General features: G+C 47.1%; 1 protein-coding gene across 7 annotated transcripts in view; it reads left to right on the top strand.

Moving 5' to 3' along the window:
- Positions 1-24,334, top strand: part of NAB1 (NGFI-A binding protein 1) — a 317,129-nt gene that overhangs the window by 71,326 nt on the left and 221,469 nt on the right. Inside the window, exon 2 of one of the 7 annotated variants that reach the window (XM_068244920.1) lies at positions 6,671-7,077. The exons of the other annotated variants lie outside the window; for them this stretch is intronic. The gene's annotated coding sequence lies outside the window, so the exon portion shown is untranslated. The remainder of the gene's footprint in view (positions 1-6,670; positions 7,078-24,334) is intronic. 7 annotated transcript variants of the gene reach the window in all.

The following is a 24,334-nucleotide window of genomic DNA, read 5'->3' as shown; positions in this document are numbered from 1 at the left end:
GATGGCGTGCCATTCCACTTTGCTGGAGGTGATCAAACAGCACATGGACACGCCATTATTGCAACCACCAATTTTTAGACCCCCACAACCAACAGCGGTGCCCACCTGGCAATCATCACAGATGTACACCGGCTACAGAGGCAGTCAATATGGGCCACCGCTGTCAGGGTCCAGCTCATCCACGACCAGCACCCAAGAGAGTCCAGATTTCCAGGCAGCAACTCCCACCTTTTCTAGTAGTGGTGCCGATACAATTTGAAAAAAAAAGTCAAATTGTTCCTGGACATGCTCCTCTGAATACCTCCGATCCTCGGAGGAAGGATACCATCACAGGGCTTTTTAGCCCAACCTTTTCACTGCCCCATCTCCTTCAACCAAGGTTCAGAGGTGTTCAGATGACCATGTCAGGGAACTTTTGGTTTTGCTGGACTTGAACTTTAGGGCCTGGTGTCCCCGAAAGACACTACCTGGGTCACAACCTTGTGCCTGTTGCACTGCACCTGTAGTCCTGCACCTGTGCCTTTGATTCCTCTTGTTCCTTACTTTGTTGTTCCTAATCACTTGCACAAGACCCTTGGAGCCATGGGTGAAGGACACCTTCACTGGTCGGTGAGAGGCCTAGCCTTTTCACTGGCCTGTGTCCTTCATCCATGGCTCAGAGGGTCCTGTGCCAGTGGTTAGGTTTTAGAAGCACTAATAATTTAGGGCCTGGTGTCCCCGAAAGACACTACCTGGGTCACAACCTTGTGCCTGTTGCACTGCACCTGTAGTCCTGCACCTGTGCCTTTGATTCCTCTTGTTCCTTACTTTGTTGTTCCTAATCACTTGCACAAGACCCTTGGAGCCATGGGTGAAGGATACCTTCACTGGTCGGTGAGAGGCCTAGCCTTTTCACTGACCTGTGTCCTTCATCCATGGCTCAGAGGGTACTGTGCCAGTGGTTAGGTTTTAGAAGCACTAATAATTTAGGGCCTGGTGTCCCCAAAAGACACTACCTGTAGTCCTGCTCCTCTGCCATCGGCTCCTCTTGCTCCTCACTTTGTTCTTGTTCCTAATCACTTGCACAAGACCCTTGGAGCCATGGATGAAGGACACCTTGACTGGTCGGTGAGAGGCCTAGCCTTTTCACTGACCTGTGTCCTTCATCCATGGCTCAGAGGGTCATGTGCCAGTGGTTAGGTTTTTGAAGCACTAATAATTTATGGCCTTTTGTCCCCAAAAGACACTACCTGTAGTCCTGCTCCTCTGCCATCGGTTCCTCTTGCTCCTCACTTTGTTCTTGTTCCTAATCACTTGCACAAGACCCTTGGAGCCATGGATGAAGGACACCTTGACTGGTCGGTGAGAGGCCTAGCCTTTTCACTGACCTGTGTCCTTCATCCATGGCTCAGAGGGTCATGTGCCAGTGGTTAGGTTTTTGAAGCACTAATAATTTATGGCCTTTTGTCCCCAAAAGACACTACCTGTAGTCCTGCTCCTCTGCCATCGGTTCCTCTTGCTCCTCACTTTGTTCTTGTTCCTAATCACTTGCACAAGACCCTTGGAGCCATGGATGAAGGACACCTTGACTGGTCGGTGAGAGGCCTAGCCTTTTCACTGACCTGTGTCCTTCATCCATGGCTCAGAGGGTCATGTGCCAGTGGTTAGGTTTTTGAAGCACTAATAATTTATGGCCTTTTGTCCCCAAAAGACACTACCTGTAGTCCTGCTCCTCTGCCATCGGTTCCTCTTGCTCCTCACTTTGTTCTTGTTCCTAATCACTTGCACAAGACCCTTGGAGCCATGGATGAAGGACACCTTGACTGGTCGGTGAGAGGCCTAGCCTTTTCACTGACCTGTGTCCTTCATCCATGGCTCAGAGGGTCATGTGCCAGTGGTTAGGTTTTTGAAGCACTAATAATTTATGGCCTTTTGTCCCCAAAAGACACTACCTGTAGTCCTGCTCCTCTGCCATCGGTTCCTCTTGCTCCTCACTTTGTTCTTGTTCCTAATCACTTGCACAAGACCCTTGGAGCCATGGATGAAGGACACCTTGACTGGTCGGTGAGAGGCCTAGCCTTTTCACTGACCTGTGTCCTTCATCCATGGCTCAGAGGGTCATGTGCCAGTGGTTAGGTTTTTGAAGCACTAATAATTTATGGCCTTTTGTCCCCAAAAGACACTACCTGTAGTCCTGCTCCTCTGCCATCGGTTCCTCTTGCTCCTCACTTTGTTCTTGTTCCTAATCACTTGCACAAGACCCTTGGAGCCATGGATGAAGGACACCTTGACTGGTCGGTGAGAGGCCTAGCCTTTTCACTGACCTGTGTCCTTCATCCATGGCTCAGAGGGTCATGTGCCAGTGGTTAGGTTTTTGAAGCACTTCAATTTTAGGGCCTGGTGTCCCCGAAAGACACTACCTGGGTCACAACCTTGTGCCTGTTGCACTGCACCTGTAGTCCTGCTCCTCTGCCATCGGTTCCTCTTGCTCCTCACTTTGTTCTTGTTCCTAACCACTTGCACAAGACCCTTTGAACCATGGATGAAGGACACCTTGACTGGTCGGTGAGAGGCCTAGCCTTTTCACTGACCTGTGTCCTTCATCCATGGCTCAGAGGGTCATGTGCCAGTGGTTAGGTTTTTGAAGCACTTCAATTTTAGGGCCTGGTGTCCCCGAAAGACACTACCTGGGTCACAACCTTGTGCCTGTTGCACTGCACCTGTAGTCATGCACCTCTGCCATCGGTTCCTCTTGCTCCTCACTTTGTTCTTGTTCCTAACCACTTGCACAAGACCCTTGAAACCATGGATGAAGGACACCTACACTGGTCGGTGAGAGGCCTAGCCTTTTCACTGACCTGTGTCCTTCATCCATGGCTCAGAGGGTCATGTGCCAGTGGTTAGGTTTTTGAAGCACTTCAATTTTAGGGCCTGGTGTCCCCGAAAGACACTACCTGGGTCACAACCTTGTGCCTGTTGCACTGCACCTGTAGTCATGCACCTCTGCCATCGGTTCCTCTTGCTCCTCACTTTGTTCTTGTTCCTAATCACTTGCACAAGACCCTTGAAACCATGGATGAAGGACACCTTGACTGGTCGGTGAGAGGCCTAGCCTTTTCACTGACCTGTGTCCTTCATCCATGGCTCAGAGGGTCATGTGCCAGTGGTTAGGTTTTTAAAGCACTTCAATTTTAGGGCCTGGTGTCCCCGAAAGACACTACCTGGGTCACAACCTTGTGCCTGTTGCACTGCACCTGTAGTCATGCACCTCTGCCATCGGTTCCTCTTGCTCCTCACTTTGTTCTTGTTCCTAACCACTTGCACAAGACCCTTGAAACCATGGATGAAGGACACCTACACTGGTCGGTGAGAGGCCTAGCCTTTTCACTGACCTGTGTCCTTCATCCATGGCTCAGAGAGTCCTGTGCCAGTGGTTAGGTTTTTGAAGCACTTCAATTTATTAGGGCCTGGTGTCCCCGAAAGACACTTGGGCAGCTATGCCCTGCAACTCTTCCAGCACAAAGTTGGTGGTTGGTGTTCCTTAAAACTGACCGGGCTATACCATAGATATGTTATTTTTTTGTCTTCCATGTTGGAAGAATGTTTCCATGTTGGAAAGTGGTTGTTTTTGCAATAAAAAAATTTGTTTTTACATACCTCAGTGTGATGAGTAGTTGTTCTTGTGGTGTGACTGCTCTCCTGAACGTGGTATCCTTCTTCCTAAGGTCATCCTTCACCATCTCCAAAAGGGTATCAAACCTGTCAGGAGATGGAAAGGAAGAAGCTGTAAAGTATGTTGTGGGACAAGGTGTTGGGTGGAGGATGGGGGAGGTGTGTTTACAGAGGTTTGGGAGTGTTGTGGAGGGTGGGGGTGTACTGTATAGCTAGGTATACAGGGGTGTGGGGGTCAGGGTGGTGTGTTTAGCTAGGTATACAGGGATGAAGTGTTGTGGGGGTGAGGGTGGGGTGTTTAGGAATGGTGGGGGTTGGTGTATTTAGGCCTATATACTTACAGGGGAATAGACATCCGAGTGTAGCTGTAGAACTTCTGTGGGTGTCGTCTGAGGTCCCGGTAGAGGGCCTGGAACTCTCCCTTCCTCTGCCTCCTGGCTAGTAGAGGGTGCACCCACCATCTCCTGCGAGGAGCACGCCTTCTCCCCACATAGTAGTAGGTAAACAACAGGAAGGAGAGAATTCCCAGGTAATAAGCGTAAAAAATGACTGGATCCATGGTCCCAACTGCTGTCTCTGTATCCAAGGATGGTCTCCACACGTCCAGCTGTCTCCAACAATGACCCCAGAGCTTCTGCTGACCTCCCAGAACCCCAGGTATTTATACAGGTTTTTATCTCTTTAAGAATCCGGATCCGGACCGCAACCGTGTTCATACCGCACGGAAACCGTATGCAACCGGACCGGATCCGGACAGGAACCGTACGGTTCAGGTCCGATCCGGCTCCGGTGCGGTCCGGACATCCGGTGCGGTTTTCGCAAAACCGCAAGTGTGAACGGGGCCTTACTGAGTTCATCAGTGTCTGTATTGTCTCCCTCGTCATCTGGGGCGTTCTCTACGTCCCTGGTCAGCTCTATAAGTGAATCTAAAGATATAGATTAAAACAAATATATAACATTTCCAAAACTGTAGTCCCTTTCAATAATCGAGAAGGAACTGCTGCATCCATTCAAGACAATTTTTGGGACATAACATTACAGCGCCGGTATATATTACCGATTTGGGACTTCAATTACAGCCATCCTGGAGTGAAAGCTGTCCTTTAAACCAAGGCAATGGAAAGAAAACCTAAGCAACACCTGGTGTTGTGTGACTCACCCACTCTGTCCTGGACAGTACATTTGCAAGCGGCCACAAGGAAACTGTCACACTGCGTGTCGCACTCACACACGCAAAACATTTGATTTTAATGCCTACCTGGGCTATCTGCAGACTCTGGCTGCTCCTCCTCCACAGAGTTGCCCTCGCCGTGCTCCATACGCTCTAATTACCAACAACAAAAACCAACATTACACAATCAGTTAACCATACACAACCAAGAACTCACACACACTCACTCACACAGTCAGGTACACACACACACACACACACACACACGACATTGTCGCTTGAATGTTCGAGATTTGTCGTCCCTCTGTTCTCCGTCGTCCTCCTCCATCCGCTGCACACATACTGATTGCAATGGGGAATCTAAACAACAAAGCAAAAAGAAAAGGAATTGCATGCTTTAGTTTGGCAAGAGACATAAACTCACATTCACTCACTCACTCACACACACTCACGCATGCGCACAATGTCACTCACACTCAGACACGCACGCACGCACAACGTTTACCTTGGGCGGTGGGTTGAGGCCGGCAACGTTGGTGGGTAGCGTCCAAGTCCACTCCTTGCTCAGCGCTCTGCCTTTTTGGAAAATATAAATAAAAATAAATGGCACTATATATATATATATATATATATATATATATATATATATATATATATATAATGTGTGGGGGGGGGCGGGAGGCCTACTTTCATGATTGTGGATGACCATTTCAAATGTCACTTGAATGTCACTTACAGCGCCAGTCAATCTTGTGCCGGATCTTCTCAAGCCTCTCGTACTCCGTATGTTTCAGGTCAGACCACCTTTTGCGCAGTTGAGACTTGCTCCTGCGTGTGCGGTGGATCTGCCTGAGGGTGGTGATGACCCTCTGCATAATTTGGTGCTTGCGCACATTGGGGTGGGGGTAGATGCCAAGTCGAAAATCATAGTTGCTATCCTCTAAAATTTCCACCATATCCACCATCTCCCTTGTGCGCATGGGTGATGCGCGACGAGTCCGCGACCGTCCAATGCGATCCCCACGTTCGGCGACCATTGTAGTCTCCCGTGGGTGTCTGATCTGCGATAACGCGGTATCCTTATTTATGACGTACTTCCGTCGCAATTATCGGAACCACGGCCCATAGTTCCGGGTCGCCCACAGTTTCTTTTTATTCATAAGGGTCTACATGTCAAGTTATTCTATTTCAAGAAAGGAATATATTTATTACCAAGTGTTTAAAAAACTTGATTTATCTTCCAAATGTAACACGTCCTGTGTGCTCAACACCTGTACTTAAACTTCATCCTTTGCATTAATCAATCTTTATTGACAGAAGCAATTTTCAAGTCTCAGCTCGCTATGTGTTACATTAGACACCTTGGCCCATATGCAATTCACTTTTTCCTAAGAGATAATTTTTATCTTCTCTTTAAACCTACGTTACAGCATTTTCTGAATGAAAAACTACCCAAAAGTTGGTGAAAAAGTACTAATAAATGTATTTAGAGTATTTTCTTGCATGCTGGTGGCTTAAATAGCATTTTATGACAAATTGTGAAAATATCACCTAGGAGAAATCTCAGGAGAAAAAGTGAATTGCGTATGTGCTTTATATTGAGAGCATGGAGCAATTGCGCGGCATTCAGACGAAGACTTTCCTGGACGACACTTCTTGCTGAAGAACCTTCTGTCGCTGGAGAACGAACGTTCCATTCGTAGGTAATAACTATGCTGTGGGCTCAATAGCATGGGACAATTTTATACAATATAGTGCACCCATGGTGATCACACCACATTGTGTATTAACATGCTGCTACAGTGTCTTGTGTGTACTGAGCAATTGTGTTCTCTTTGTTATCTGTAGTTATGGATTTCTATAGCGCTGAGTACTTGCCAGAGTTCATTGAGATGTACAGAAAACATACCTGTCTGTGGAAGGTCAAATCAAATGAATACCACAATAAACTCATGAAAAGAGCTGCAAAGGAAGAATTAGTGGAACTGTGCAAAATGAGAGGAACCCTAGCCAATCCAGATGTCGCTATGATAACTAAAAAAAAACAACAACCTACGCAGCGTTTACCAGAGGGATTTGAGACGTGTGGAAAAGTCAAAGAAATCTGGTTCCGGGGCAGCCGATGTGCACTTACCTAAACTGTGGTACTTTAATTTGCTGGAATTCACAGCAGACCAACTGGACGAACGAGAGATGAAGAGGAGTCAACGGAGGACTGTTCTACAGCGGAAGGGGTAACAGAGTGTGATGCGCAGGTAATAAAGAATTGTTATTATACCACAGAACATGTTATGTTGTTATGCAGCCCATACCAATGTTTATGAAACAATAGGTCTGCCATCAGGATAGCACTAGTTCAAAATGTACAGATTTCTTTATTCATTATTAGATGAGTGTTTGGGAGGGCCCTTGTTTATATGCTTCCCTGTTCCTTCTTGTGGCGAGCTGAGGTCCTAGTGTCCCAAAGGTCAACTGTGCATTGTAGCAGCCCCCTGAAGCTTTACCATGCCCTCAACGCCACTCCTGCTCCTCCACGGGGGGCCCAGGGGAGGGCCAGGAGTGACGTCGAGGGCACGGAAAAGCAGCAGCGGCCTGATAGAGGGCCCAGGTGAGTACAAATAAATCTGTTAGAATTTGTCGTTAGCGACAGTTTACAGTGAAGTCCAAGTGCAGATGTTATGAATTCTCTAAGCTGTCTGGAATGTGTAAGTACAAGCTGTGCATTTTTTTTTTTTTTGTGTGTGCAATTTGAAATCATTGCATTAATTTGGTACCCTTGCTCAGACCATTGATGCCCATGTTGCATGTTGGATGGGTGTGTTTTATGTACAAGTAGCGAGTTCTTTAAGGAACACCACTGACATATTTAAGTTAAGGATTCTTGCATTTATGCCTTCCCTCTGTACCCAGTCTTCACAGGCTTCATCAGACACCCCGAATGATGAGCACCAGCCCAGACTAGCACCCCAATTAAAAATAGAGCAAAGGTGAAAAGCTACAGGCAAGCATCACGAAAGACAAAGGTGACGAGGAAGACAAAGAGAAAGAAAATGCACTGCAACGTGCTATCAACTTGATGAGTAATGAAACCGTTGAGGACCAGGAGGAGGAGGAAGAGGAAGATCAAAATCATTGGGCATTGGGCAACAATTGGGCAATGTGAGCCAAGAACAGGCTTTCATTGCCAAATTGCATATACAACAAACCATGGTTGAAGCATACTTTGGCATGCTTACCTACCCACGGCCCACAGGGGCAGGGACCCCCAGAAATAGTAAGCTAATGTTTCCTATTCCCAAACCCACCCCCATCCAATTTCTCCCCTTAAACACAAACCATTACCCTGACAGCCCAAGCCCCTACCAGCTTCAGCAGCAAGCCAATGCCACAGAGGCTTGTGTCAACTTTACTAGGCCCCCATTCACACAATATACCCATGGCAACAGTACTTCCCAAAAAAGGGAACCCCCCCTCCTTCAGACCAAGTTGGCCTACACTACACTACACGACACTGTGATTTGTTGTGGTTTTTTTGGGTATGACATAGTTGAACAATAAAATTGTGTTTTTACTATACCTGTTATGTTTTATTAAATCCAATTGAATAAGAACATTATTGGAATGTATGCACCCATGTAGATACACAATGAATGATGCCTGCACAAGATGTATGTGAGCAGGACAGAGCGCCGTCATTGCTCACACTCCACAGCCCTAAGCACTCTGCATCATGTCATGTCCAGTCTACACACGTGAAGTAAGCTCCTTGCTTATCTCTGGAGAGGTACGCAAGGAGTGCACTTAACTTCGGGTCGAATGCCCGTGACTAACTAAAGAGAACAGTGAGCGTGGCATGGGAGCGATGAGGGGTTTCTTTGGAGTGGCGGGAAGCCAAAGGTACATACCTGTGGATTCCCACCACTCCAAAAAAAAAAAACCTCATCGCTCCCATGCCATGCGCACTGTTCTCTTAGCAATCGCTATTATGTAATGGATGGTTTACTTTTATGTCACCTCACCTGTCGGCATTATTCTCACGCAAAGAAAGGTAATCAGCAGGGTAGGAGTTTTATTATCAAGTTATGTCCCCTATAGGGTTGCCGTAAGCCTCCTGGCGGTATGGCGCTTACGATGCTACGTCCGTCATGAGGTATTATTATAAAAAAAACTGTAACATATGGAGTAGCTATCACTGCTAACTATGGGGTTGATTCACTAAACTGTGCTATTTACTAAGATGTGCTATTTAGAAGTGCAGAGTCTAGCATGCCTTATCAGAGTTAATGTGCCTTATCAGAGTATAGCATGATAAGGCATGCTATACTCTGATAATGCATGCCATTTGTCTTAGTGAATCAAGCCCCATGTCAAGTGGATACGCTCCGCCTATAAGTACCCCTCCACCAACCCGTGAGAGGCACTTTTTACTAATCAGCTTCAGGCATTTCTCTGACGTAACTCGCCGATCATGAGCATTCACTATTTTCCGCCAGAGCAAGGCCTGGATCTGATTGGGAGGCAGTGACAGCTGGAGATTAACACAAGGAATTACATGCACCTCCTAGTTTAAAGCAACAGAAGATGAATTGCTACCATTTATTTACATGTTATGACATGAACACATTGTAAAGTAACACACACCCCCTCATACAGTATAGGGCAATGGGAAACCAATCTTGAAAAATGACTAAAGGCTAAACGATTCTGTTATGCTGCCAATCAACAGCCCCATTAAAGTAAGTCAGGTCTTGTTCCCGGTTTTGGCGGGCATTACTTGCTACATTGTGCCCCACCATGGCCCGCAGTGAGGGAAATGTACTTGAGTTCAAACGCCAATCACCAGGTATCAATCGTCCTGTGGCTGGATCCACTGTATCCACACTGTTGACAGGTAGATACACACCACCTTGCTCCTTCCTTAGGAAGTTGTGTAACATGCAGCACACCTACACAATAATGTCCACCTTGTCCATCCTCATATTTATGGCAGGGTGCAAAACACGAAACCGATCGAAAACGATCCCAAAGGCATTCTCTACCACTCGCATTGCATGTGATAGTCGAAGATTAAAGATTTTGCGCCCATAGTTAGGGATGATCGGAAAGTGTAATTTTAGTTCTGCCGGAATTCCACCAGAACCAAATTCCGTCGCCATTGCATTCGGAATTCCGCGTTCCGCCTGTAAAAATAAAGGTATTGCAATGGAAACCTCGCCTTTGCCAAGCGTAGGCCATGAGACCTACTTACTGGCTGTTCCACCGGAAATTTTTTATTTTGCACCACAGGAGTTGTCGCGACTCGCATAAGCCAGGGGACCGAGCGGTGGTTCCACGGCGGTCATTATAAGTTTGGTTTGGAGCTGCAGGAGTTGTCGTAGGCCATGGGACCTACTGGTTCCACGGCAGCCATACAAAAATTGTGAGTAGCAGGAGTTGTCGTAGGCCATGGGACCTACTGGTTCCACGGCAGCCATACAAAAAATTGTGAGTAGCAGGAGTTGTCGTAGGCCATGGGACCTACTGGTTCCACGGCAGTCATACAAAAATTGTGAGTAGCAGGAGTTGTCGTAGGCCAATTATTGTAGTCAGTATAATAGTCATCTTATAAATCAGTGAGAGGGGCCTTGCATTTGTCACTTATCCATGACTCGTTCATTTTTATGAAGGTTAGCATGTCCACATTGTCTGTGGACAGACGGGTCCGTTGGTCGGTGACCACCCCACCTGCAGCGCTAAATACTCGCTCAGAAAGAACACTGCTGGCGGGGCATGCAAGGACCTCCAGTGCATACTGAGCGAGTTCAGGCCAGGCATCCAGTTGTTTGGTCCAATACTCCATGGGGTCATCGTTACTCTCCATATAGTCTGCGCTTTGAGTCCTATGGGAGAAAAGTGCTTTACAAATGTTATTGTATTGTATAGTGTGGAGCACTGGCCGACCCCAAGTAATCATTCACCATACAGGCCAGCCGCTTGCAGTGACCACTTTGTCCGCTGGTGGTGCTAGGAGTTTCTTGCATTGGCTGGTAAAATGCCTTCAGCATACTCAACAGGTTCACAGATTGGGTAATGTTGGTGCTGCTGGGAGTGGGACCACCAGACGTTTGCTGAGATTGAGGATGACGAGGCTTGGTAGCTTGGGCCCGGGATACAGGTGCAGGAAATGCATCTTCTACCCAACAAAGAAGGGCATCCCGGATCTGGCTCATCCTGGCATCTGCTTGGGAAGGGGGTATGAACCGGCACACTTTACCCTTGCACCGGGGATCTAAGATGGTGGCCACCCAAATGTCGAGCCTTGATTTAAATTTTTTAATCCGGGGGGTCTTTACGGAGGCACTGGATCATATGTACAACCATGGGGAAGAGGCGCCAGGCTATGTACCGGACCGCATTGGTGATATGCTCCTATTTATTGCCTGAGGAAGTGGGATATACCCGTGAAACGCGTGGCACCTTGTTTTGAGTATGTAAATAAACTGATTTTTGCTTAAAACAGCAATTTTTTGTGTCTGTTTTGGAGGGGTAAGTCCACCGCTACCTACTTCATTTTATCCATTTTAAAGAAATATTGTTTTTACCCTGTTGGCGCCTCTGTACCACTTTTGCAGTTGTTTCCACCCCTGGTGGAGGGGAATAATTCCTTTTTCCTGATCTACAGAGAGCGACTTCTTAATCGTGAGTGGGGACAGGTCTAATCTCCTCACCTGCCTTCATAGTGGTTACCTGGACGGTAACCCTTGTTTGTGAGTATAACCTACCTATACTTACCTTCCATACCCGATTTACAGTACTGGGCTCTCTGTGTCTTCCCTTATATTTTGACATGGGGAAGAGATGTCTGCCATGAATCGCCTCTTCCTGGCTGTCAGAACTGTTGTTGTCATGCTCCAGCTCCACGTCAAAATCTTCTTCCCACCCCCGGACAATGGGCTCTTCTGCAAGCTCTGCCTCCTCATCCAGGACTGGAGCATGCCCACTCACACATTCACTTGACTGGCCACTGTTCAGTAGGGCTTCCTCCCCCTGTTTGACCAGTTTGTCAAGAGCCTTTTCCATTGTGAAGACAAGAGGGAGCACCTCCGATATGCTGCAGTGCTCGTCACTGACCACTTTTGTTGCCTGCTGAAACCGCTCCAATACTTTGCACACCTGTCCAATCAGCTGCAACTGGTCCCCAGTGATGTAGTCCAGTGGCCCTGTTCTGGTGGAAGATGTCTCAGACAGGTATAGCCTGACCGCCATGCGCTGCTCCCACAGCCTCTGAAATAAGACTGTGCTGCGGCAGGCTATGGCGGCGCTGCGGCAGTTTCATGGCTGCGGTGGAAGTTGCGGAGCGACGGATGTGGGCTGATACCTTTCGTGCTGAGGCCACAGCGTCCTTCAACCCGTCAAAAGTATTTAAAAATTTCTGGACTACAAGGTTGAAGACGTGGGCCAAGCAAGGTAAGTGGGTATAGCCACCTTCCGAAATGGCGGCCAGCATTTTGGTACCATTATCGGACACCACTACACCTGTGTCCAGTTTTCGGGGGGTCAGCCACTGCCGAATCTGACCCTGTAAGGCTGCAAGGATTACAGATCCGGTTTGCCTGTTCTCCATGGATTCCATTTTCAACACTGCTTGGCATCGATGGTGCTGCAGACCAGTGTAGGAGCGGTCGCCACTTGCTGGGAGGGTCAGCAACGGCAGACTGGCCCTGAACAGAATGGGTAGCAGAGAGAAATGGAACAGGCCTCCCCTTCAACCCACGTGGCGGCACCACCAGCTGAGATGCCCCAGATCTTGCACCCTCCTCAGCAGCACCATGGAGGGTGACCCAATGGGCGGTAAAAGTCAGATACTTTCCCTGCTCATGCCTGCTGCTCCAGCCATCCATGGTGAAGTGCACCTTTCCATCGACGGCGTGATCCAAAGACCGTTCAACACACTCCACAATGTATGGTGAAGGGCAGGGATAGCGTTCCTAGCAAAATAATGGCGGCTGGGGATCTGCCATTGTGGAGCAACACTAGTCATCAGTCTGTGGAAGGGGGCACAGTCCACAAACTGGTAAGGCAGCAGCTGTGGGCCCAACAGCCTTGCCAGGAGCGCATTATTTTTGACAACAAAAGGATCACTTACAGGGAGCATCCGCTTCCCCTGCAACATTTCTGGCACAGAGGCCTGACGTTGGAACACTGGCGATTCAGAGGACACCAAGGGTGATGACTATGTGCTTGCTGAGGTGTGGAGTCCTCTACCAGTCAGGCTTACAGAGGGAGTTGAACAATAGGACTGAGCAGGTTGGATAGGGACAGAAGTCACAGGATGAGTAGAAAAAAAAGAGGAGTGGCCTGTTGCTGTTGCTTTTCCTCCACCCATCTTTATGGAATTTTTCACATGTTCAAACTCCCGTCTGTGGTGGGCGCGCAGATGGCTTATCAGCCCTGAAGTGCCGAACCTGCTGCCCGATTTGCCTCTGCTCACCGATTTACGGCACACAGAACAGACTGCCCTGGATTCATCCTCTTCCAGAACAGTGAAATAATTCCAGGCAGGGGACGTGCGTGCACGTCCAGCAGTGGTGCGAACTGTTTTAGCACCTCGATCCTCAGCATTGGACTGCTGGCGGTTACTGACAGACGGAAAATCACTTGCAGGCTGCTGTTGGCCAACCGTCTGCTCTGTTTCTATAAGCTGCTCACGCCTGCCAGTGCCCAACCCAGATGGCGACTACGTTGGATCAGTCGCCTCATCATCAAAAATATCAGCCAGTTCAATGAGTGACTCTTCTTCTGGACTCTCTCCTGGCCACCAAACACCTCTGTAGTCGACAGATATTGACTGGTGGTTACACTGGATGAAGCAATCACAGTGGCCATTTCTGTCACCACAGAACCCACCACTTCTTGGGAGCTTGGTCCCATGGTCTCCTCCAATGCCTCCTCCCAAACGTTCTCCACATCTCTCTCAGCGATGTTGGTGTGCTGTACTTCCGGAGCAGAGTATTGGGAGGAAACAACCTCGTGAAGAGAAGCAGCTGCGATCCGGTTCTGGTCAGGAGGAACCTGGCGGCCACTACTGGTGCTGCTGCCACTAGCTTGAAGTTCCTCAGACTGAGTAGAGGATTCCTGGTCTAAGTAATCGACAACTCTCTGCGCCTCCTGCTCTGTCAAAATTTTCCTGCGAACACAGGGAAGACATTTCTGACCAGGGGGGAACGCTTCCTGCTGCTGCTGCCACCCTCAACCTGATCACGTACTTGCCGTGATCCACCAACACCACCATAACTCCACTTCCTTTTAGGAGTGTCAGTAAATTGCTGCTGCTCTCGCTCCATTGTTTTGGGGTCAAAAACTTTAGTCAGACTGTCAGACACTAAGCCTGCGGCCTGACTGGCTCTGCAGTACTAGCACACTACACTGCAATCTATCACTCAAACTACAATCTACCTCTCTCACAAGTCACAAATACAGCTAGCTTACTACTACAGCTCATACTCTAAAGGTGGCCACACATGATACAATAAAATGATCAGATTTTACAGTAATTCGATAAAAACGATCGTATCTCTCAAAAAAATCTAAAGCTTTTTTTTTTTTTTTTTTCATTCGACTGAAAAATCTGATCAGATTTCCCGATTTTTTTTTCTATTTAAATCTTATCCTGAATGCCAGATATTTCTCTTCAATTTCTACTAATGATTGTATGAGGTGTGTTTGATTGTTCCAATCATTTTTTCATAATTGAGGAAAAAAATTAAACATACAGTGGCTTGCAAAAGTATTCGGCCCCCTTGAAGTTTTCCACATTTTGTCACATTACTGCCACAAACATGAATGAATTTTATTGGAATTCCACGTGAAAGACCAATACAAAGTGGTGTACACGTGAGAAGTGGAACGAAAATCATACATGATACCAAACATTTTTTACAAATCAATAACTGCAAAGTGGGGTGTGCGTAATTATTCAGCCCCCTTTGGTCTGAGTGCAGTCAGTTGCCCATAGACATTGCCTGATGAGTGGTAATGACTAAATAGAGTGCACCTGTGTGTAATCTAATGTCAGTACAAATACAGCTGCTCTGTGACGGCCTCAGAGGTTGTCTAAGAGAATCTTGGGAGCAACAACACCATGAAGTCCAAAGAACACACCAGACAGGTCAGGGATAAAGTTATTGAGAAATTTAAAGCAGGCTTAGGCTACAAAAAGATTTCCAAAGCCTTGAACATCCCGCGGAGCACTGTTCAAGCGATTATTCAGAAATGGAAAGAATATGGCACAACTGTAAACCTACCAAGACAAGGCTGTCCACCTAAACTCACAGGCCGAACAAAGAGAGCGCTGATCAGAAATGCAGTTAAGAGGCCCATGGTGACTCTGGACGAGCTGCAGAGATCTACAGCTCAGGTGGGAGAACCTGTCCTTAGGACAACTGTTAGTCGTGCACTGCACAAAGTTGGCCTTCATGGAAGAGTGGCAAGAAGAAAGCCATTGTTAACAGAAAAGCATAAGAAGTCCCGTTTGCAGTTTGCCACAAGTCATGTGGGGGACACAGCAAACATGTGGAAGAAGGTGCTCTGGTCGGATGAGACCAAAATTGAACTTTTTGGCCAAAATGCAAAACGCTATGTGTGGCAGAAAACTAACACTGCACATCACTCTGAACACACCATCCCCACTGTCAAATATGGTGGTGGCAGCATCATGCTCTGGTGGTGCTTCTCTTCAGCAGGGACAGGGAAGCTGGTCAAAGTTGATGTGAAGATGGATGGAGCCAAATACAGGGCAATCTTGGAAGAAAACCTCTTGGAGTCTGCAAAAGACTTGAGACTGGGGCAGAGGTTCACCTTCCAGCAGGACAACAAGACTAAACGTAAATTCAGGGTAACAATGGAATGGTTTAAAACAAAACATATCCATGTGTTAGAATGGCCCAGTCAAAGGTTAGATCTAAATCCAATCGAGAATCTGTGGCAAGATCTGAAAACTGCTGTTCACAAACGCTGTCCATCTAATCTGACTGAGCTGGAGCTGTTTTGCAAAGAAGAATGGGCAAGGATTTCAGTCTCTAGATGTGCAAAGCTGGTAGAGACATACCCTAAAAGACTGGCAGCTGTAATTGCAGCAAAAGGTGGTTCTACAAAGTATTGACTCAGGGGGCTGAATAATTACGCACACCCCACTTTGCAGTTATTGATTTGTGAAAAATGTTTAGAATCATGTATGATTTTCGTTCCACTTCTCACTTGTACACCACTTTGTATTGGTCTTTCACGTAGAATTCCAATAAAATTGATTCATGTTTGTAGCAGTAATGTGACAAAATGTGGAAAACTTCAAGGGGGCTGAATACTTATGCAAGCAACTGTAGGTGTGTGGTACATTGGTCATATTTTTGAAATGTTACAATCAGTCAGAAAAATTAATTGCAATTTTTAAATCGAACAGATATTTAAAAAATTGTATGGTTTGTGGCCACCTGTACTCTTTCTCTCACCGTCTTTAAAAAGACTTTTGGTATATATATATATATATATATATATATATATATATATATATATATATATATATATATATATATATATATATATATATATATATATATATATATATATATATATATACTTTTGTTTTATGTTAAAACAACTAGTATGGGTCTGTCTCCAACACCAGACTAAAACCCACAAGCTTTGTGACTGCACACCTCTCTTATATACAAAATGGGTGGGATAGATGCTGATAGGTAGCTAGGGAGCTGGTTGCTAACGTAGGATTGGTTGGAAATTCTTAAGGCTCTAATTGGTGCAGAAACTCCTATTTTCATGCAGAAGTCCATTTGTTAGCTTCTGTCTGCAGTGTCTAGGGTCTTCCTTGTGATTGGCTGCCAAAAATTTGCATTCCGGCGGAATACGCATTATTCCGTGGAAATTCCGTCGGATCGCTAGAGCAAATCCGTTCCGATGCGACGGAACGAAATTGCCAATTTCCGACTGGAATCGCGGGAATCTGAATTCTGCGGAATCCAGCGACCATCCCTACCCATAGTTCAACCCCTTTTGGGGGAATGGTTTCAGTAGATGTTCATGCAGAGCAAACGCTTCATCTGCAACAAAAACATAATTCATCCCTAAATCAGTCTGTGAGTTTGATGGCAGGCACGTGTTTGACATTAACTTGCGGTGGAACACGGTGGATGCTATCACACCACCGTCTGAAATACATCCATTCTTGCCGATATCCACCATTAGAAACTCCTACTTAGCATTAACAAGTGCCATTAGAACTATGCTATAATAACCCTTGTAATAGTAGTAGTAGGATCCACTGCCAGCAGGGAGTATGATACGTACATGCTTTCCATTTAAGGCACCACCGTAGTTTGGGAATTTCCATAGATCATGAAAATCTTCGGCCACTTTCATCCACTCATCTGGACAAGTAGGCATTTGCAAGGAAAAAGAAATTAAGCTAGTTATCTAGCACGTTCCGTGGTACCAAAAAGGTCATAACAATTGAAAAACACACACACACACACACACACACACACACACACACACACACACACACACACACACACACACACACACACCAGGGAGGCAGCACAGCACTATTTTTTTAATTTTTTATCATGTAGCTAACCTAGCGCTAGCTACATGACAGCCGCTCAGCAGCGCCATCCGCCCACCCCCTCCGATCCCCTCCGGCGATCAGGCCCGTCAGGAAATCCTGTTCTGTTCATCGACGTCGTGACGTCAGAGGGACTCCCGATCCACCCCTCAACACTGCCTGGCACTAATTGGCCAGGCAGCGCACGGGGGGGGGGGGGGGGGCCTCTTACGTGGCAGGTAGCGGCGAATTGGAGCGGCGCCGATCGCAGGTAACACGCAGCTAGCAAAGTGCTAGCTGCGTGTCTAAAAAAAAATTATGCAAATCTGCCCAGCGGGGCCTGAGAAATCCTCTTGCGTGGCTTACCTTGTGTCCCCCGGGGTTACCGCTAAGGAGGTTAAAGTAACAGCACCTAATAAACTCTAGATTAAACTACACAGTGAAAGAACATACGGTAATATTTGTTGCAAGCTGGAAATATCAACGAACATATACTGCCCTTTTGTTAAAAGATCAAAGCCTGACCACTTATTTCTCTATAATAGATTTCAGTTAAGATGGAAACTTGTTACGAGTGGAAAAGAAAGCTCCCATATTAATGGCCATAAGAACCTACCTTCATGTACTCTTCCTGAAGACAGGCCACAATGGCAGAACAGGTTTTGGGTATTATCAGACCAAGCGCTTGTGGTGAGATGCCAGTGGAAAACTTTAAGTCTTGCAGTGCCCTGCCAGTGGCCAGATAGCATAAAGTAGCCACTAGCCTTTGTTCTGGGGTAATGGCCCTGCGCATGTACGAGTCTTGCTTCTATATGTGTGGGCCAACAATTGTCAACAGCTTTTGAAAGGAAGCATCAGACATCCGAAGATAATTCCCGGTAATCTTTGGGTGAAGACACTTTCAGCTCCCGCAGCAAGTTATTGCGCGAGATGTTGTTGCGATCCAAAAGCCAATCCTTTGCCCAAAGTGGTCACTTTGCTGGCACATTGCGTTCTGCTGCCCTCCGCTCCGCATCATCCAGCAAAAGCAGAACACAAGCTGCTGCTATCCGTCTCTTCCTATTCCTCCTCCTTCTCATCCTAATCCATTTTGAAACCATGATGAAAACTCAAGAAACACTGTGTGCAGGAAAGACAAAGGCAGGAAGAAGAAAGTCTCACTTCCACAACAGACGCTACGTCACTTACGCGACGAAAGCTGCGCACGATATTTCGTGCGCACACACCACCTTTCGCACTAGGTGCTGTAGACTGTATCAACGTGTATACAGTTCATTGAACCTGCGAAGTCGCTGAGCAACAGTTTTCGCTATGTCGCAGACAGGTTGTTGCCGCGTGTATACAATCGTTGCTTGTATACAACTGCCGTTGCTGGAGACTTTCAACTGTCGCTTGTCTTCATGCAACTGCAGACATCCGTGTCTCATGTGTATCAGCCTTTAGTTGTAAAGGTACAAGTTATGTAGAAGTTTCACATTCGCCTGACATGATTTGTTATTTATGTACCCTATTGTAACAATATGTGTCAGCAAAGAACAGAATTCTGATTATTAGGTGATCTGCAGTATCACCTATAATGCAGATATATACCTGATTATATGGTGATCAGCTGAATCACCTATAATACTGGTATATAGGAAGCTGATGTGACAACAAATAGCAAAGAGTGATTGGTGCAACAGTAGTTCTGATAGCTTAGGCAATACCTCACCAGAGGAGCTGGTGGGTACTAACAGTACAGTGCCCCACACCAGAGTCAAGGGCTGGTGCAACAGTAGTACTGATAGTTTTGGCAATACCTCACCAGAGGAGCTGGTGGGTACTAACAGTACAGTGCCCCTTACCAGAGTCAAGGGCCCTCTGGTGAGAGTAGAGTGGTCAGACAGATCAGGTTCGGCAACAGACAGACAGATGCAGTACAAAATCAGGAGGCAGAGACAGGAAGGTATAAGCAAGCAGAGTCGGCAGCAAGATCAGATGGGCAGAGGTACAGAATCACTGAGCAGAAGAGTAGTCAGAACGAGCCAGAGTCAGTGCACAAATAATAACACAGTAATGAAAATCTTTAAGGCTATCAAACAATTCCTATCTTGTGTGAAATCCCCGGTTTCCTCCCGGATCAAAGCACACCGGAACTAAGGGTCTGAGCGTTAACACAGAGTATTCGCAACAGCAGACAAGTTGCGAGTGATTCAGCTAGGCTTAAGTAGCAGAGACCCCCTCTGGCACGCCTCCTCCTATCAGCCAATGAGGAGCGACGAGCGTCTCCTCTGACGTCAGCCGACCGGCCGGTCAACTGACGCGCCTCCTCCCCGCATAAAGGTCCTGTCTGTGCGCGCGCGCACGCGACAAAGCAACCCTATGTGCAACTGACAGACTCGTCCTCGGCGTGCTAGACGCCTGAGGCACGGTAACATCACTAAACAGGGAGCTGGAGGCAGCTGCGGTGGTCGCACTGTTCACCGCGGCTGCCTCTCCAACATTTGTTACAGTACCCCTCCCTTGAGGCGTGGACTCCGGACGCGTCCTGCCTGGTTTCTCAGGATGCAACTAATGAAACTTTTTCCTAAGTTCCTCAGCATGCATACGATGACCCGGCACCCAAGATCTCTCTTCAGGCCCATACCCCTTCCAATGAACAAGGTACTGTACTGAGTTACGCACCCGTCAAGAATCCAAAATCCGCTCAATCTCATACTCAGGTTCCCCATCAATCATCACGGGGGGGTTTAGAGGAATCCACATGCACAGCCGGTTTCAACAAAGACACATGGAATGACTTAACACCTCTCATACTGGGTGGTAGTGAAATGACATAAGTGATATTATTAATCTTTTTGGACACAGGGTATGGGCCTATAAATCTGGGACCCAATTTTGCCGATGGCTGTCTCAGCGCCAGATGTCGGGTAGAAACCCACACCATGTCTCCGGGTACAAAGTCCCACTCTACAGATCGCTTTCTTTCAGCCTGCTTTTTCTGGGTCTGGAAGGCCTTTTCCAGATTTCTTTTGACCATGGTCCAAATCTCCTTAAAAGATCCCTGCCACTCCTCTAAAGCAGGGAAAGGAGAAGACACCACTGGTAATGGAGAAAACTTGGGAGATCTCCCTGTCACCACCTGAAAGGTCAGTAACCTGAGAGAACAAGTCGTCAGTTAACGGGAGTGGGTAACGATTCTTTATGTTAATTTTATTCAGTTCTCGATAATCTATGCAGGGGCGAAGCCCACCGTTTTTTTTTTGTTTTTTTTTAACAAAAAAGAACCCTGCTCTGGCCGGAGACTTAGAAGGAGGGACAAAACCTTTGGCAAGGTTTTTGTAATGAATAGCGGAAATGCCGCCGCGCGATCTGGCGGCGGGGCGGCTGTCTCCGCGTTCAGACCGGCGGTTTCCGCACAGCAGCATGCGTCTGGTTTGCCTGGGTCTTCAAGTGCACACAGATGGAGAGCTACGCGCGCGCGCCAGGCGACAGGACATTTATACCAGCAGAAGGGGAATCAGCTGATCAGGCCGATCAGCTGATCCCAGCTTGACTCTGGATTGGCTGAGTGGCTCGGGCGGAGCTGCACAGCACTACAAATATATATAGATCTTGCTTGTCAGTTGCTGGTTGTCTGCCGTTGCGAATACTTACGTGTGAGCACTCAGACCTCAGTCAGATCCCACAGTGTGTTAGAACCAGGTGGACCTGGGAATTCACACTTAGCCAGATTACGCTCTTGTTTTTGCTGTGTTATACTTTAGACCAGTTCCGGGGTGTTGAGACCAACGACCTCACACCCAAGCTTAGGATTACTGTGTCATTGCTGTGTTATACTTTAGACCAGTTCCAGGGTGTTGAGACCAAGGACCTCACACCCAAGCTCAGGATTACTGTGTCATTGCTGTGTTATACTTTAGACCAGTTCTGGGTGTTGAGACCAAGGACCTCGCACCCAAGCTTAGGATTACTGTGTCATTGCTGTGTTATACTTTAGACCAGTTCCGGGGTGTTGAGACCAAGGACCTCACACCCAAGCTCAGGATTACTGTATCATTGCTGTGTTATACTTTAGACCAGTTCCGGGGTGTTGAGACCAAGGACCTCACACCCAAGTTTAGGATTACTGTGTCATTGCTGTGTTATACTTTAGACCAGTTCCGGGGTGTTGAGACCAAGGACCTCACACCCAAGCTTAGGATTACTGTGTCATTGCTGTGTTATTCTTTAGACTAGTTCCTGGGTGTCGAGACTAAGGACCTCACACCACAGACTAGGATTGTGCTTTATATCTGTTATGACCATTTGCTCTGTCGATCTCTCTCTTGCTTTCTGATTCGGTACCTTTGCCTATCTGCCTACCTGTTGCCAAACCTTGCCTGTACACGGTTACCGAATCAGCCTTCTGTCTTTATACCTTGTCTGCTCGTGTGTTGCCGACCTGGCCTGCCCGACCCTCCTGGCTGTCACTTATCATCTAAGTGTTCAGTCTGTCTGTACCACCCGTGACACTATTCCACCAAGTGTCAGTTAGCTGCAAAGGACTCCTGCTCCTCAGAGAGTCCTGCCTGCAGTGCAACCAGTGGCCTCTACTCCATAGGAGTCCCCTGGCTGCAGTACAGTCTGATTACCAGTTTATCAGGGAATCACTGGCTGCCAGATTATCTCTATCTCCTCTCTTAGGAGATAGTCCCTGCACTGCCGAGGGCCACCTGCTCCTCAGGTGGTCTCTGGCCGAGTTATCTGTGTCTCCCGCCTCACGGGATATGGCCTACAGTTGCACTAAACACTTACGCTTCATTAGGTGTCCAGAGGTTAGTCATACTTGTATTATTGGTGATTCTGCAGATCATCCATAATCAGATTCTCTCTGTGTGCTGACACCATTCGTTACAGTTTTCCCTAATGTAGTCCTGCATAGTGACTTTTTCAGGAGCGGACAGGTTATATAAATGACCTCTAGGCGGCATACAACCAGGCCTTAACTCAATGGGGCAGTCAAAACTTCTGTGTGGCGGAAGTTTGTCCGCCGACTTAGGACAAAAAACATCAGCGAATTCAGCATATTGTGCAGGTAACTCTTCTATCTGAATCCTGGTGGTGCAAACCGCAACTTTCTCCATACAATGATGATGGCAAAAGGAGGACCAGCTAAGCAACTGGCCGGAGCTCCAATCTATCTGAGGAGAATGCTTTTGCAACCACGGCATCCCAAGGATTACGGTAGAAGTGGCCATTTTTAAGCACAACAAATTTGTATTTGTTCTCTATGCAACACCCCCACATGGCATAACAAACTCGGAGTCTGAGACAGGGGTTGGCCCTTTTGAAGTGGAGAGTCATCTCAGTGTTCTTCCCAGAAATTTTTTCCAGCCGGGTGGTATGAAAAAGTAGCCGGGTGGTGGAAGGTTAGGCGCCACTAGGTGGGGAATCGCGCGCGCCCCCCCCCCCCCCCCCAATAAATTGACAGGCTAGGCTCTGTCTTTTGTACTGGAATCTCTTAAAGGGATACTAAACTGAAAAAAATTAGACTAGTTACTTACCTGGGGCTTCTTATAGCCCCCTAAAGTCCTCCTGCTCCATGATCGCCATTCCACACTGCTCTGTTCCTTAGCCCTGCAGCTACTCGATCATGCTCCTGTGACCAGGAGTGTTTTGCCCATGCGCCGTAGCAATTTTTAGTTACCGCGCAAGTGCAAAACGCTGCCGGTAACGGGAATGTGGTGGAGGAGGCAAGTGACATGTGGCTGTGCATGCAGCGTTCAGAGAGGAACACAGCGGTGCGGAATGACTGCAAGGGAGAACAACAACTAAAGGGGCTGGAAGAAGCCCCAGGTAATCACTCTGTGCCTCTGTCTGCCATTGCCCTGGGTGAGTCTGTGGCTATCTGTACTCTGGCTCACCCCCCCCCCCTCCCCTCCAAACTGCAGCTCCCTAACACCTGTGACACTCACTTCTGGCATCAATCAGGGCTGTGGAAGGCAGTGGTAGAACTGGAGAATTGTGGAGTCAAAGGGTTAAGCATCCTAAGGTTCTTGAGGGGGGGGGGGGGGGGGGAGTTGGTGTTGTAAAGTCTAAGACCTGTAATATAAATTTAAAGTGAGGCCAAACACCTCTACTCATACGTTGGCTAACGGACTCCGAATTTTAGGCCTTTAGGAAGAAGATCACACGGACACCAGCTACATGTTTGCAAACCAGATCTTCTTAGTTTAATAATGAAAGACTTCAAGTTTTTATAGCATTATAGTCACATAAAGCATTATGTCATTAAGTTAATAATTACAATATGGCGTGATGGGTTCCTATTTCTGACTTTCATACCTGTCAGCTAATAATTTTGCTAAACACTGCAGAAACATACATATCTATCTGACATGTCCTAAGTCCTTTATTATCTGGTTTCAGTCAGCTGATTTGTTATGATAGAGGGAGAAAATTAAACTTTGAAATCATTAGACCCCCTTATCTAGTTTCTATTGCTCTGAGCTGCTGCTAGAGACAGAAGCAATTTCTGTCTATTTTCCTATTATAGCAGAAACTTAAGAGAACCTGTCTTGTAATACAAAGGAGGAATCTACAGCTAAGTATATCTATATTAACATAAACCTCACATTTCCCCCCTTTTGGCCATGTGATGGCCACATAAATTAATAAATCAATTATAACAACAATCAACAACAAGAATTTTACAGAAGCAATTTAAAATAAAGCTTTCTAACATAAACTTCTGACTACACTATAGCTAAACGCGGCCACCACACGATAAGCGCAACAGTGACAAGCGCGTTCAAGGCACGGTCACCGCACGTTAAGCGCAACAGTGACAAGCGTACCAACCCTGATAGCCAATTGGCCTTCAGGCACAGGATCTAATAGTTAGACCGACGATGTCGCGCAATTTTCATACTGCTGGGTAGATATTTCATCATAGG

Source organism: Hyperolius riggenbachi, chromosome 7, assembly GCF_040937935.1.
Source record: "Hyperolius riggenbachi isolate aHypRig1 chromosome 7, aHypRig1.pri, whole genome shotgun sequence".
NCBI classification, from domain to species: Eukaryota; Metazoa; Chordata; class Amphibia; order Anura; family Hyperoliidae; genus Hyperolius; species Hyperolius riggenbachi.
The sequence above is the reverse complement of the archived record's forward strand: the minus strand, read 5'-3'. Positions and strand labels throughout refer to the sequence as shown.